The sequence below is a fragment of the Anser anser genome (assembly GCF_964211835.1).
Source record: "Anser anser genome assembly, chromosome: 2".
Taxonomy (NCBI): Eukaryota; Metazoa; Chordata; class Aves; order Anseriformes; family Anatidae; genus Anser; species Anser anser.
In genome coordinates, this window is record NC_139721.1 from 20,319,671 (window position 1) to 20,333,066 (window position 13,396).

At 33.8% G+C, this 13,396-nt stretch overlaps 1 protein-coding gene across 3 annotated transcripts in view; it reads right to left on the minus strand.

Annotated features, from left to right (window-relative positions):
* The window catches only part of ZFPM2 (zinc finger protein, FOG family member 2), a 312,841-nt gene that overhangs the window by 276,665 nt on the left and 22,780 nt on the right, over window positions 1-13,396 (minus strand). The window lies entirely within an intron of this gene.

Consider the following 13,396-nt stretch of genomic DNA (forward strand, 5'->3'; position numbering starts at 1 on the left):
AACACCTCCAGAGATGGGGCATACACAGGTTCTGTGGGCAACCTGTTCCAGTGTCTCACCACCCTCTGAGTGAAGAATTTCCTCCTAACCTCTAACTTAATCTACCTTCTTTTAGTTTAAAACCATTCCCCCTTGTCTTGTCATTATCTGATTGAGCAAAGAGTCACTCTCCAACTTTTTTATAAGTCCCCTTTAAGTACTGAAAGGTCACAGTGAGGTCATTCCAAACCCTTCTCTTCTGTAGGCTGAACAGCCCTAGCTCTCTCAGCCTTTCTTTGCAGGAAAGGTTAAAGAGTATGTCTAAAAGTAACGTAATGACATTATATACGTCCCCTTCTGCTTTATTTTAAAGCCCTCAGGTACATGACCTCGAGTACAAGTGAGAGTTGATTTTCTGTTGAGTTCTGATGGATATCACCATTTAGATACAACTCACTATTTACAAACTTTGTCACTGCACAGAAAGGCTGCTAAAGGGAATGCACTGAAGTACTGAGCCTTTTCTTCCACAAAATCTGTTTATTTCACTTCTTTTTAAAAGCATCAACTCTTTTCTAGAATTTACAAGGTATGTATATATTCCATTCCTTTGAACTTCTTTCCCATTTAGAAATCCTGGGGACATTGTTTTATATTTTTGTATTTATTTTATCACTTCTGATTTTATTTTCTTATATGGTGCCTCAGGGTTTTTGACAGTAATGAAAGGTGCTACATAAATAAAATAAATTCCTTTTTGCACTTACATTCAACAGGAGATCAAGAAAACTGTTCCTTTGAAATTGGTTATTCTGCACTCAGCATAACTTTTTCTTCAGAATGTGTATATATATATATATACATACACATATTGCATTATATTTATGTATGGCATGTTAATGTGGTTTAAACATGTGTACCTCCCAAAGGCCTAGAAGAACTTTTATAACTCTTTTGACATCTCTGGAGCAGCAACACACCTCTTTTTAGTAGAGACTAAAGTAAGCAGATGAACATTGCACTACAACAGCAATAAACCAAAAATATTTTAGAATATTGCCAATGCCATTTTACAAAATTCTTAAGTATTTAAATCATTTAAATGATATAACCTGATTTGTGTAGTAGTAGGCTTTCTCATTTATGTTCAAATATTACACGTATTTATACAAGAAGTGTGTACCACAAAGTAAAAAAAAAAAAAAAACCTATTTTAAAAATAAAATTTTAGTGTTTATAATTTTGTTAAATTTCAGAAAAATATTTAATGGATCTTTTTATTATAAATGTAACAATTGTTGATTAATGTTTGTTTTAAAAACAGTTCTATCTTAAGTATTTTTGAAATTGTTGGTTTTGTCTTGATGTAATTTGAAATTAGGTATGTAGAAAAATACAAGTATGACCAAGTGAGGCAAAAAAAAAAAACAAACAAAAAACTTGAGGTATAATGCGACCATCAAACACACTCATTGTTTTCTTACGAAAGAAAATGTTTACCCTGTAGTAACAGGGGTAAAATAAAAGTTAGCTGCAGCTTAATTTTTGCAAAGGTGCATTAGACCACCATTAGTTGATGCACTCATTTTTATGATTGTAAGAATTTGCTCTGTGTGCTGATAGGATTTGTCGCTTATTTTCTGGTAAATACTTTAAAGAAGAGTAAGGTTTTACAAACTATGATTTTTAGAAATTATACATAGTGTTACATACAGCCAGTGCTCGCTTATCCTTCTATTAGTTCTACAATATATGCTCAACTATCATGTAAAAGATGAATTCATATATCAATAATAAGCACCTAAAGGTCAGCTGTCTAATCTAATCCACTTTATTTTGGATCATCCCAGCTTTTTTTTGGACAAATATGTTATGATGGCAGAATTCAATTCCCAGAAAGTACCAACCACCACCTCTAAGGAAAGCTTAAACAACTAAATACTTACCTTGTAGATCATTAACACTAGGTTAGATGACTCGCTTCCCCAAAATACTTTGGTTGTACAAAACTGTTCTTCAGTAGGGGGGTATTGGATTGACACTTGTTCAGTAGGAGAGGTTAGATATGCCTAATCTAACATAAGAGAATTGAAGAAAGTGACCACATCCAACAATACACCCTACCCCGTGGGCCCATCTCTTCCCTCCCTGTGGTAAAAATATTGTAGTAACTACAGTAATAAATAAGTTCTTTTGAGTTATATTTTTAACTGCAACTGAAGAATGAAATTTCAGAAGCAACAGAAATAATATGTAGAACTAGTGAAAATTAACTGCAACTTGCCCCAACAATTCTCCTGTCTTTCCATTACATGATACTGCATTTCCTTCAGGTCCATGCAGACTATGCCACTTCCCTAAAGAGGTTCCTTTCTCCTCTTTGCTTGTGTTGGTTCTCCATTCTTCATACACATGCAGAACTTTTTCCAACTGCTTTTGTGCATTCATAAAAATTTCCAAAGAAAAGCAAGTCTAACGCAAAATGGCTGAATTTACACAGAAGAGAATTATGACTATAAAATCTTTCCAGTTATTCCTCAGCTTTCTGAATTCTCACAGATTCACTGTTTGCTACAATTCAAACCTGCACATTTCTCAATGCTAAACTGTATTTGTTTTTGTGAAATACGATTTTTAGAATACTATAATATTCTTAGACACAGTGACTTAGTATTTTAAAATACTAAATAATATTAGTTATTATAATTTAGTGTTTTATTATACCTAGTGTAATACCACATACAACATTTCTTCTGAGACACCTTCCCCTGCCTACACCTTGAATTTCTGCTCATAAATTAAGCACAAAAATCCAGTACTTATTTGTTATGCATCTTACTCCTTACACTTATAAATCATTTATTAAATTATCCTATTTATTGGCCTAGCTAATTACTGTTTCTCTGAACTCCATTAGCACCCTTTCCTCCCCCCATCTTAAACAAGTCATCCTTCCAAACAATTTGTGCCATAAATTTAAGATACAACATGAAGCCTATTTAACAAAAGGACAAAAAGTTATTTTATGAGCAATGATGAGAAAAAATATCATGAAATAATTGTTTTCCTGAAGGAGTTATTTTAATTACATAAGAACACATGGCATAATGAAACACAGGAGAGACAGATCCACCACCACAGCCCTAAAATTTCAGATGCAAAATTGATAGTGGGAAGAAAAACAGTAGAAATATGAAAAAATAAAAAAAAAAAAAAGCATTAAACAGGAATTGAGATCACTTTTCTGTGAAAGAAAAATTGAAATAATATTTTTCTTCTTTATCTGAGAATATTTTTACAAGATGGTAAGTGCAAATCACTCTGAAGCTAGGCAAAACATTTTTAAAATGAGAAACTTGCTCTGCATAGAAATGTAGGTAGTTATGCTACGGTTGTAATGCTAAAATGTCATCAAGAAAAAAAATTTCAATGACATGTCAATGCAATTTTTGCATCATTTAGTAAAAAATAGGCAACTAAAATAAGTTACCTTCAACTTCTGGCATTCAAAGGAGCAAAATAATTTATTATTTTATTTATATCTTTTCAAATTATCCTGTTTTCCCCATTTTTCAAAACAAATAGTATGAACTTCACTAATAAAGTGACTGAACACTTCAACTCAAAATATACCCACAGTATTAAAGGACCCAGCATATATTTCAAATGATTCTTTAAGACTTCTATCTTCAAATTATGACTGAATCCCCTATAGCATTCAGATTCAGTTACACTATCCAGTTACCAAAAAGTAATCAAATGTAACATGAATACATTACTGAACCGCTAAAGTGACATAAGCAAATCTTCTATATGGTCAAACATGGTTATGCAATGTAATTTTATTTAAATTAAATAAAAAAATCAAAGACAACTAGTATCACAGACAAAGGCTTAACATGCTTCTATCTAGTTCTCTCCTTCTACGGCAAATATTTAAAGAATATAATTTCTCTCACTAATACGAGCCTGTATTCTTTATTCATGAAAAAAAAAAACAGAATATCTTCAAGAAAAGTATCCACATAAAGTTTACTTCTGTAAGTGTAAATATGTAAAAAAAAAATGTAAAAATAAAAAATATGTAAAGAGACTCTACAGCATATAAGAAAAAAAAATACGCAGTTATCTCTTACAAAATTCTCATTCAAGAGTCATCCTATTCCGTTTTTTGCATTATTAGTATAAGCAATGAACAACCAATGTATTTGCTACACTACTTACATCTCACTACCTACTACTTTAAACAAAGCAGAGCATATTTTAAAGTATCACAGAGCAATTCCACCCTAAAACAGCTATCTAGCTGTGTAGTATTATCTCCTTATGCCAACAACAGCAGGCTGCATTCCCAAAAGAGGCTGTAATACCTTCCTGCTTGCTCTAATAGTCACCCTGCCTTCCTTGTTGGTTTAGCACAAGTATTTGCACAGCCATCAGGTGAACTAGATAAAGAAATTGATTTGAATTAAAATCAAACTACGGGGGCTGGGAACAAAGCTGGTCTTCACTTGGATCAGTCCCTTCCCCTACTTCACTCTACGGACACAAACATTTGTGCCACATGTGAACTGCTCTAAGAAATGATAGCTAAAAAAAGAGTGGTCATCACCGTCTTTCTCAGTAGCATGCCAGCTTAAAGTGATTCTTGAATTAGGGTGCAAAGCTGAAAGAATGAATGACCCTGTGCAATTATTTATTTCCGTTCCTATAGAGGAACCTAAACAATTAGCTTATCTTGGTTGCCAAACAATTAGATAGCTAAAGACTCTTACACTAGGACTAACACATAAATCATCTGTTTATTTAACTGCAAATGACATGACTTTTCTTTGAACAACCATGTGTTCAAATATATTTCCACACAGTCCTCTACCTTTTATTTATTTCTTAAACATGACTCATATGAGTATTCTCATTTTTCCTTATGATTTTTGATGAAAGCTAACGTGCTTAGATATTTATAAAAAACACACAAATATTCAAATTTCAACGTTACTTTCTCGTTTCCTTCTGCTTCTTAATGGCTCTATGAAAAAAAAAGATTTAAAAGGAAATTGTATGTTGTAATTGTAAAAACCTGTTAGAACTGAAGGAAGAGTTCAGCATTTGGATAGATTGTATTAAATGTTTCCTAAAAATGCATGTTTGGCCAACACTGTACAAACAATTAGCTTAGCTAACATTAACACAGATTAAAAAGGTAACCTAGAGAATTGCTCCAAGCAGGACAGGTCTAAACCTTAAATTATCAAAAAATTCTATATGAGAATGATTTCTGGGAAGTTGTTTTTTATGTTCTTTACAGACTAAGTTGACTGCTCTTGATTTCATCAAAAAATATTCTATCATATTTTTAATCATGCTAAGGTATATTTAGAAAGACATTTGTGTTTAAATCTATAAACCCTTTCATCTATTTACTAATATAAGAGAAAATCCAGAACTTGAGAAATCTAAGAACATTTAAGTCAAAAACTGTTATACAGAACAGTTTGGTGTATTTAGATACTGTAATTCTAGTATACATTTAGGAAGATAAATAATAATATAAAATAATTTTACTTCCAAAATTTAACAATATTTTCAGAATATTTACCTTGTAAAATATGGGTTGCATTAGTATTTTTTTAAAGTAAGTGAAAACTAGCTGGATCGGCAGCCTTAAGAGGTAGTTGTTAGCAGTATCAAATCCAACTGGAGTCCATCTATTAGAAGTTTCTCCCAGGAGTTAATATGGCTTAATGTCTTCATCAATGGTCTAAACAATAGGATAGAATGTCCTCTCAGCAAGTTGGGAAATGGTATCAAATTGGTAGGACCTGCTGAGACACACTGCAGGGCAAGGCTAATACTCAGAGGAGACCTGGAAAAGTGGGTTTTCAGATACATTATGAAGTTTGATAAATGCAAATACTAAGCTCTGCATTTGGGACAGGTTAATCTCATCCACCATTACAGGCTGGGGACCAACCTACCAAAAAACAGCTTTGCTACAAAGGACTCAGAGATCCTGGTAGACTAGAAGAGCATCAAACATTGGTGCACCCTTGCAACAGCGCAGGCCAAACACATACTGTGATGCGAGCAAGAGTCTAGCCAGAAGGCTGAAGGAAGTAATTATTCCAATCTATTCAGTAATGATGATAACACATCTAGAGTACTACGTCCAGACTGGGGTTCCCCAGTACAAGATGGACATACATATGCTGTAGTAAGTCTGTCACAGATCCACAGATTGCCAGGGAGCTACAGCAAGGAAGCTCAAAAGAGACAGAATGTGCAGCTTTAGGAAGAGTTCTTCCTGAAGTCTTCAAATATCTAATGGAATGGTATAAGAGGAGACAAAGCCATACTCCTTTTTGAGGTGTGTAGCAAACTAACACAAGAGGCAATGGACATAAGATACAGCAATGGAAATTTTGATTAAGTACTAGGGAATAAATAGTTCACAGTGAAGGTAGAAATGGTTGTGTAAAGAGGCTGTTGAATCTCCATCCCTGGAGATGTTTAAAACTTGACTAGGAACCTGATCAAAACTGATTCTGGTTTGATCAGGAAGTTGAACTGGATAATTGCTGGAAGCTCCTTTCAACATAAAACATTCTATAATTCTGTGGATTTTTTCTCAGTTCAAAAGTGATTATGGAAAAGAATTGACTTGCCCAATTAAAAATTAAATATTCATGAAGATAGTTCAGATATAAGACAAGTATTCAGGCATTTTTGTTAACATTATAGCAGTGCTAGACAACAAAAAGCTCGACATGAGCCAGCTTGCAGCCCAGAAGGCCAACTGCATCCTAGGCTGCATCAACAGAGGCCAGCAGGTGATTGTCCCCCTCTGCTCTGTTCTTGTGAGGCCCCACCTGGAGTGCCCTCAGCCCAAGAAGGATGTGGGTCTATTAGAACAGGTCCAGAGGAGGGCCGTGAAGTTGATCAAAGGGCTGGAGCACCTCTCCTATGAAGAAAGGCTGAGAGACCTGGGGATGTTCAGCATGGAGAAGAGAATGCTCCGGGGTGCCCTCATTGCAGCTTTTCAGTACATAAAGGAGGGTTATAAAAAGGTGGAAAGTGACTTTTTGCTCAATCAGACAGGACAAGGGGGAATGGTTTTCAACTAAAAGTGGGTAGATTTAGCTTAGAGGTTAGGAGCATATTCTCCACTCAGCATGGTGAGGCACTGGAACAGGTTACCCAGAAAGGTTGTGTATGCCCCATCCCTGGAGGTGTTCAAGACCAGGTTGGATGGTGTTTTGAGCAATCTGATCTAGTGGGTCACATCCCTGTCCATGGCAGGGGGTTGGAACTAGATCATCTCCAAGGTCCCTTCTATGATAGCGCTGTTTCATACTGGTGTAAATCCCCACATGCCCCCTGAAGTAACTGGGGCCATACCAGTGTAAACCAACAAATAATTAGATCACATACTTCAGAAAAGCATGAAGAAAAGCTTCAGTTTTATACGCAGAATTTTTCCACAGCATACATTCTGATATCAATTTAAAATTAAACAAGCCCTCAGTGTGTGATTTCTTCCACTGTCTGAATTTGCTTTAAAATGACAGATTCAAAATCAAGAACTACATTTCCATTCTCTTCTTTAAAGCTACAAAGATGATGACAAAATATCTGGAAGAAACAGATATGTCTCTCTTTAAGAACTTACCAAAAAATCATTCCATTATGTACACTTGGATGTTTAGACATTCATACATACACTGCACTTTTTCTTTTTTTAATGTGAAATCAGCAAAAGAACTTTATTTACTCTTCTCTTCATCAAATCCAAATGCACGTGGACAACTTTGCTAACGTGCAAGTTTCATGGCAAAGATGCTTGGTTTCATCTTTACATTATTTCAGGTTTTAACGGCATTAGAAAATTAACAAAAACAAGAGAAAATAGTATTAACATCCACAGAGCTGCTCATCTGCTTCACTTTCACAACTGCAAGCAATGGAAAGAGCAAGATTAAAGCTCAGGGTATGGATATCATTTTAAAGCTATTCAAATACAGAGAAGCTAAATGATCATACCTCAGCTGTACACGCCTATTGCAACTTGTGTTTCACTTACCAAATAAACTGAGTTTAAAACAGAGCAGACTGCAGTTTTGATAACATCTGCTACAACAAATAACAAAAAAAAAAAAAAAAAAAAGAGTGTGAAGTCTGATGAATGTTTAAACAGAACATTTTTTATGGATCAGCTAAATCTTTTCTGCTTTTTAATTAAAAGTAAAGAAAATGGAACTTAATTATCCTGTAAAGATTAGCTTGTGGGCATCTTCCTGTAAATTACTTCTAATTGAAAGCAAATTGTCAAGTGACATTCAAAGTACTGTCCTTTAAAACACAGCTGTTCTATTGCTGATTTCAGTACATTACACTGCTTTCTTGTTACAGTAAGGCATATTTGAATATTTTAACAATTTGACGGTTTTGTATGGATTTCCATTTCTTGTATCTTAATCACATTTCCTCCTCCAAAAATTAGAAGAAATATTATCTAACTTATTGTACCAAATATCCTAAAGTAATTTTTCTTCACCTTTCAACTTGTAGCTTATCGGTTAACCACTGATTACTACACGGCATGGGTAACCAGCCAGTGCAGGCTGGTAGCCTGCTACCAAGCCTGCTAGCTAGATCATTCTTACTGCCAAGAGCCAATTTACTAGCAAAAGCACTGTAAGTATTTTAAGCAAGTTCAAGTGGTTTTACAGTATCAACTACAAACTGAATTTTTCCTCTACCTGACAGTTTACATTCTATTTTTCCAAGTTTTGTACCTTCTTGTGACAATATTTGATATACTTTCAGAGAAGATCATTAGTGTTCAAAGACCAAGATAAAACTATGAAACATTAATATGTGTTTATTAAATATATTCGATCATTTTGATAAAGCACTTAAATGTGACTTATCATTCCAGTTGGAACTGCAAACTCAACCCAAAAACCTGTTACTGTCTTTTATTAAATCTTCCTTGAGACAGCAAGATTTCATTTGGATGGATTACATTTCAGCCTTCTCCTTGCACATGTGCTTATCTTCTCCACAAAAAAAAAATAATAAAAAAAAAATCCTACAACTATAAACAAAGCCAAGAAGAAACAGGGGTGAATTTCACATTTCTATAGAAATTACTATTTTGCATTTTGCATTTCTATTGTGATCTCCTCACCTCTAAAAGCTTTATTCCCTCCAAGACTCTGAATTTGTGTTCACTTCTGCAGAGAAGTATATATTCTTAAAATTTTGATATGAAAATTATACTGCTTTTACAACATTAGGCTGGAATGCATGCCTACATGTGAAGAGAAATGGCTTAAGAAAGGTGTTTGGACACATTTGTTTTTGACAGCAACAACTACTACCTGCATATTAAAGCTGTGACACTGGAATTGTATAGTTTGCCAGCAAAAGGTTGATGGAGGGCTTCAGTCCCCACATGTGGGAGAGGGTAAGCCAGAAGGGTGAGCTCAAGATATTATTCAGTTGTTCTCAGAACCAGCAGCACAGGCAGCTTACCCATTTTGTAACAAAATGGTGGTACCACTGGGGACCTATTGCCATCTTCTGCTTGTGAGCCACTCACAATATTTCCCCTCCACTTATCTCCGGATTGTATGACACATGTCTTGTGGCTATCAGCCAAATTAAGACTCATGTGTGTGCTTCAAAGGACACACACTAGAAAGGTATATATAGTATTGCCACGTTAGAAAGGTGTTTAAAAATACAGAATATCAACACCAGATTTGGGAAAAAAGTATTTATTTCTCATACTTTATTAAAGTTGTAAATATTACTCTAAAATTAACAGTAAGAAAGCATTAGAAGCACAATTTTAATACGAACCTTAATCTATTTTAATTTAGTATCTTTAGTTTCCTGTTGTGGTCATCAGGTATCTGAGCAACTTAACAAGAAAAAAATAAAATAAAAAATATGCAATATAATCTTTATTGTATCTTGGTTTCCACTCCCCAAATTTAATGTTATTCTTTCCCCACACCTTTAGCAGGAATAACATAGGAAAAAAAGTCATGCTGCATTAAATTGTAAAGGTAATGACATATGCAGTTATGTATATTTATTTTGGAAACAAATAGAAATATTATACTATATTCTACAAGTAATGCACTTAAGTCCCTAAGATATCTACTCTATTCTTAAGAGCAGTAGTTTTCAATCTCATCTTCAGATTATACTAGAAAAGCATCTTACATGACCAGTGGTTGGTGTCAGCCCAAAGAATGAAGAAAATGTTCTCACAGACATTATGCATTGTAAGCACTGCAGTAGTTGCCTAGTACAAAAGCTGAGGAACCACTGATGACCTGCTCATTGAGGTTAAGTTTCAAAACCTAAGATAGAGCGAAGTAGACTAACAGTGCTTCTTTACAATGTTCTCTAAAGAACATTTAAATTCAAAAATAATGAACGTTTAAGCTAGTAACACATTAATAACATTATTGAAATTAGAAGACTAGGAGAGCTCATTTTTTTCTATGGTGTAAGTATTGAGGCTTTTTATTGCTTCTGATGCTTTGAAAGAAATACATTATCTATCAGGATATGCCTTATCTCATCAATATTCTCTATGGTCTATTCCCATTCTGGTATTTCCTTTTTTGTCCTTTTTCAATGTGATATTCAAAATAGCACACCCAGTGCAGTGCACTGAAAGTGCAGATAGGGGGAAGCAGAAGCTGAGCTTTGTGACTAAACAAATAATCTTCTTTTTTGGGTGTTTTAATTTAAAACTATCTAGTTTCTGTAGTAATGTCCTGCATAAGCCTTTGGCAAGACATCTGGGAATTACTCTTCTTCTAACATCTATCACAAAAAGAAGACAGGAGACTGATAATGCACGTTGAAGGACCAGAGGACCTCATAAATTCACAGAGAGGCCCTCTATGACCTCAGGGCAAATGTCCTTTCTTAACTGATATTAAAGCAAAGAACAAAACCCAAAGCAAAACTGGAAAAATACAAACAACACCCCCCCACACACACACACACCTCAATACATACCAAGGAGCATGTCACTAAACCACAGCTAATTTCGACTTAAGTATTGGAGAAAAAAAGAAAATAAATAAATAAATAAAAAATCTGACCAACCATTCAAACCTGGGTTCCCAAAATATGTACAACCAGCGGTCAAAAGTAATACAGTAAACTTCTATATAAATGGTGCTTCAGTAGCTGTTTTTTTTCTGGAAATCCTTGAGAAGTTTTCTTTAAAAATATAAATAAATAAATAACAATTAACATAAGACTCAAATTTCATTTCTTTGTGATAGGGCAGACACATTATACCATCACTATTTAAAATTTTCCTAAGGGATACTCCATTATTTTTCCTTTAGGGAAAAATTAAAATAAACTTTTTACAAGATTTTAAACAAAATTCAAACTTTACACTACAGACTCATATGACAATTCATCTATATGCAAATCATATCCACTAAGGAAAAGTAATTTACTTTTTGTTTTGCCAGTACATACACAGCCACACAACACAGCATCATACAGCATAGTCAAATAAATGTAAACTTTCCAGAAGCCCTTATTCAGCGTAGGAGTAAGGAACAGGTCAGTTTTACAGTTCTATCACAGCTGGTATTGACCCTTCCTTCTCTCCAATGATTACAAATTTATGGTTATTTCTTCCCTTTTCACAGGGAATTCTTTAGCATCTATAAAAAGGGGGACTAATTCTAGGACTACTACTACAGACATTACCATTCTTTTACATTATCTAAATTATAATAATATTTTAGGAACATTAACAGACTTACGAAATATTTCATTACTATTATTGTATTCATTACTATTATTTACTTTCAGTATATGGAAACTGGGATTCTGTATGCAATAGCACTATTTCCAGCATGTATGCCACTTACCATGGAAAACGGGACTACCATTAGACATGAATGGATGACCACCAGCTTGAAAATATCAGATTCCATAATCCAAACTCCAAACTCTGTTTTATGAGGTACAACAGATTTTGACATTGAGTTCTCCTATCAACTACTCCCATTTTAGTGAAAGAAATGACCGAGGCCTTTGATCTCCGCAGGAAGCAGCAAATTTTAAAAGGTGGATTTTAAACATTTTTCACAGTTCCTACTATCCAGACATCAAAAACATACACATCATAACCAGAAATGAAACAGAGCTCCCAAAATGTGAAACAGGTTATTTTTCAATCAAATCTACAAATGTAGTCATTTTCATAAATGTAAGGTAGGGAAAAAAACAAGAACTTTCCTATTTGTATTTGGTCCTCAAGACAGTATTTTTGTATATCCTGCCTAAGGCTAAGAGGTCATAGCACTACAGAATACCCTCTTTTCTTTAAAGCCAGATCAATTCCCTGTATCATATACAAAAATATACTGATAAGCAATTTCACATACAATTCTGCTTCTGAAAGAAAATGGAATCTACAAATTAGGGCATGTCTATCACAACCTGGTATCCCACATATGTTTATGATATCGGCGCTAACAAAAAAATTATTCAAGATTCTCTAGTGGTATTACAAGCAGGAGGAAGAAAAAATCTCTCCCTCAAAATCTATCTGAAACTGTAATAAAAAATACAAGACCTTAAAACTTCTCTCTTGGTTTCTTCAGAGTAGCCTGCCTGTAATCCTCCTAATATTGTGCATGTACCTACGCCCACATGGACTTTCATATATAAGTATATGTACATACACTATTTCAGACACATAAAATTTCTGAATTTCAAAAATAGGAGATAAAATTGCTGATACACAAGGATGAATACTTACTCACTCTGTATCCTAACAGAGCTAATGAGAATATGCTTCCCTTTGTGGAATCATGCAAATGTAGAATTTGAATATTAAGCAATATTTTAACGTTAATTAGGATTATTAAAATATAATACCTTTTTACACATAAAAAAAACCAACACAGTAAAGTCTTTTTAAAAGTAAAATATCCAAGTCTTGGTAATGTTTTTTTTAAACATAAAGTAAATTTAAAACAATTTGATAACGTATGAGTTTTCACCTGACTAATTCATGAGGTGGATACAAATAAAAGATAAATTTATTATATACCTTACGATACTTCAGATTTCACTTCTATTTCATGATCAAAAGGAAGTCATGGCACATGCTAGCAGGTGTGGTATCTAATTACTGGCTGCATCTTAATATTTTCATCATTATTAAGTGCCCAACATAATGTAAGAAAATTCATTTCTTTCTTTCATTTAATTTCTTTGGAAAGTTAACTTCTTTGTTACAAAAGAAGAAAACAAAAGCCCTAAAGTAAAATCTTCAGACATTGAAAATGTATGGCTATCAGGTAAAATATATCTATACTTTAAGTAATTTATTTCTATATATAATTTAAAAAAC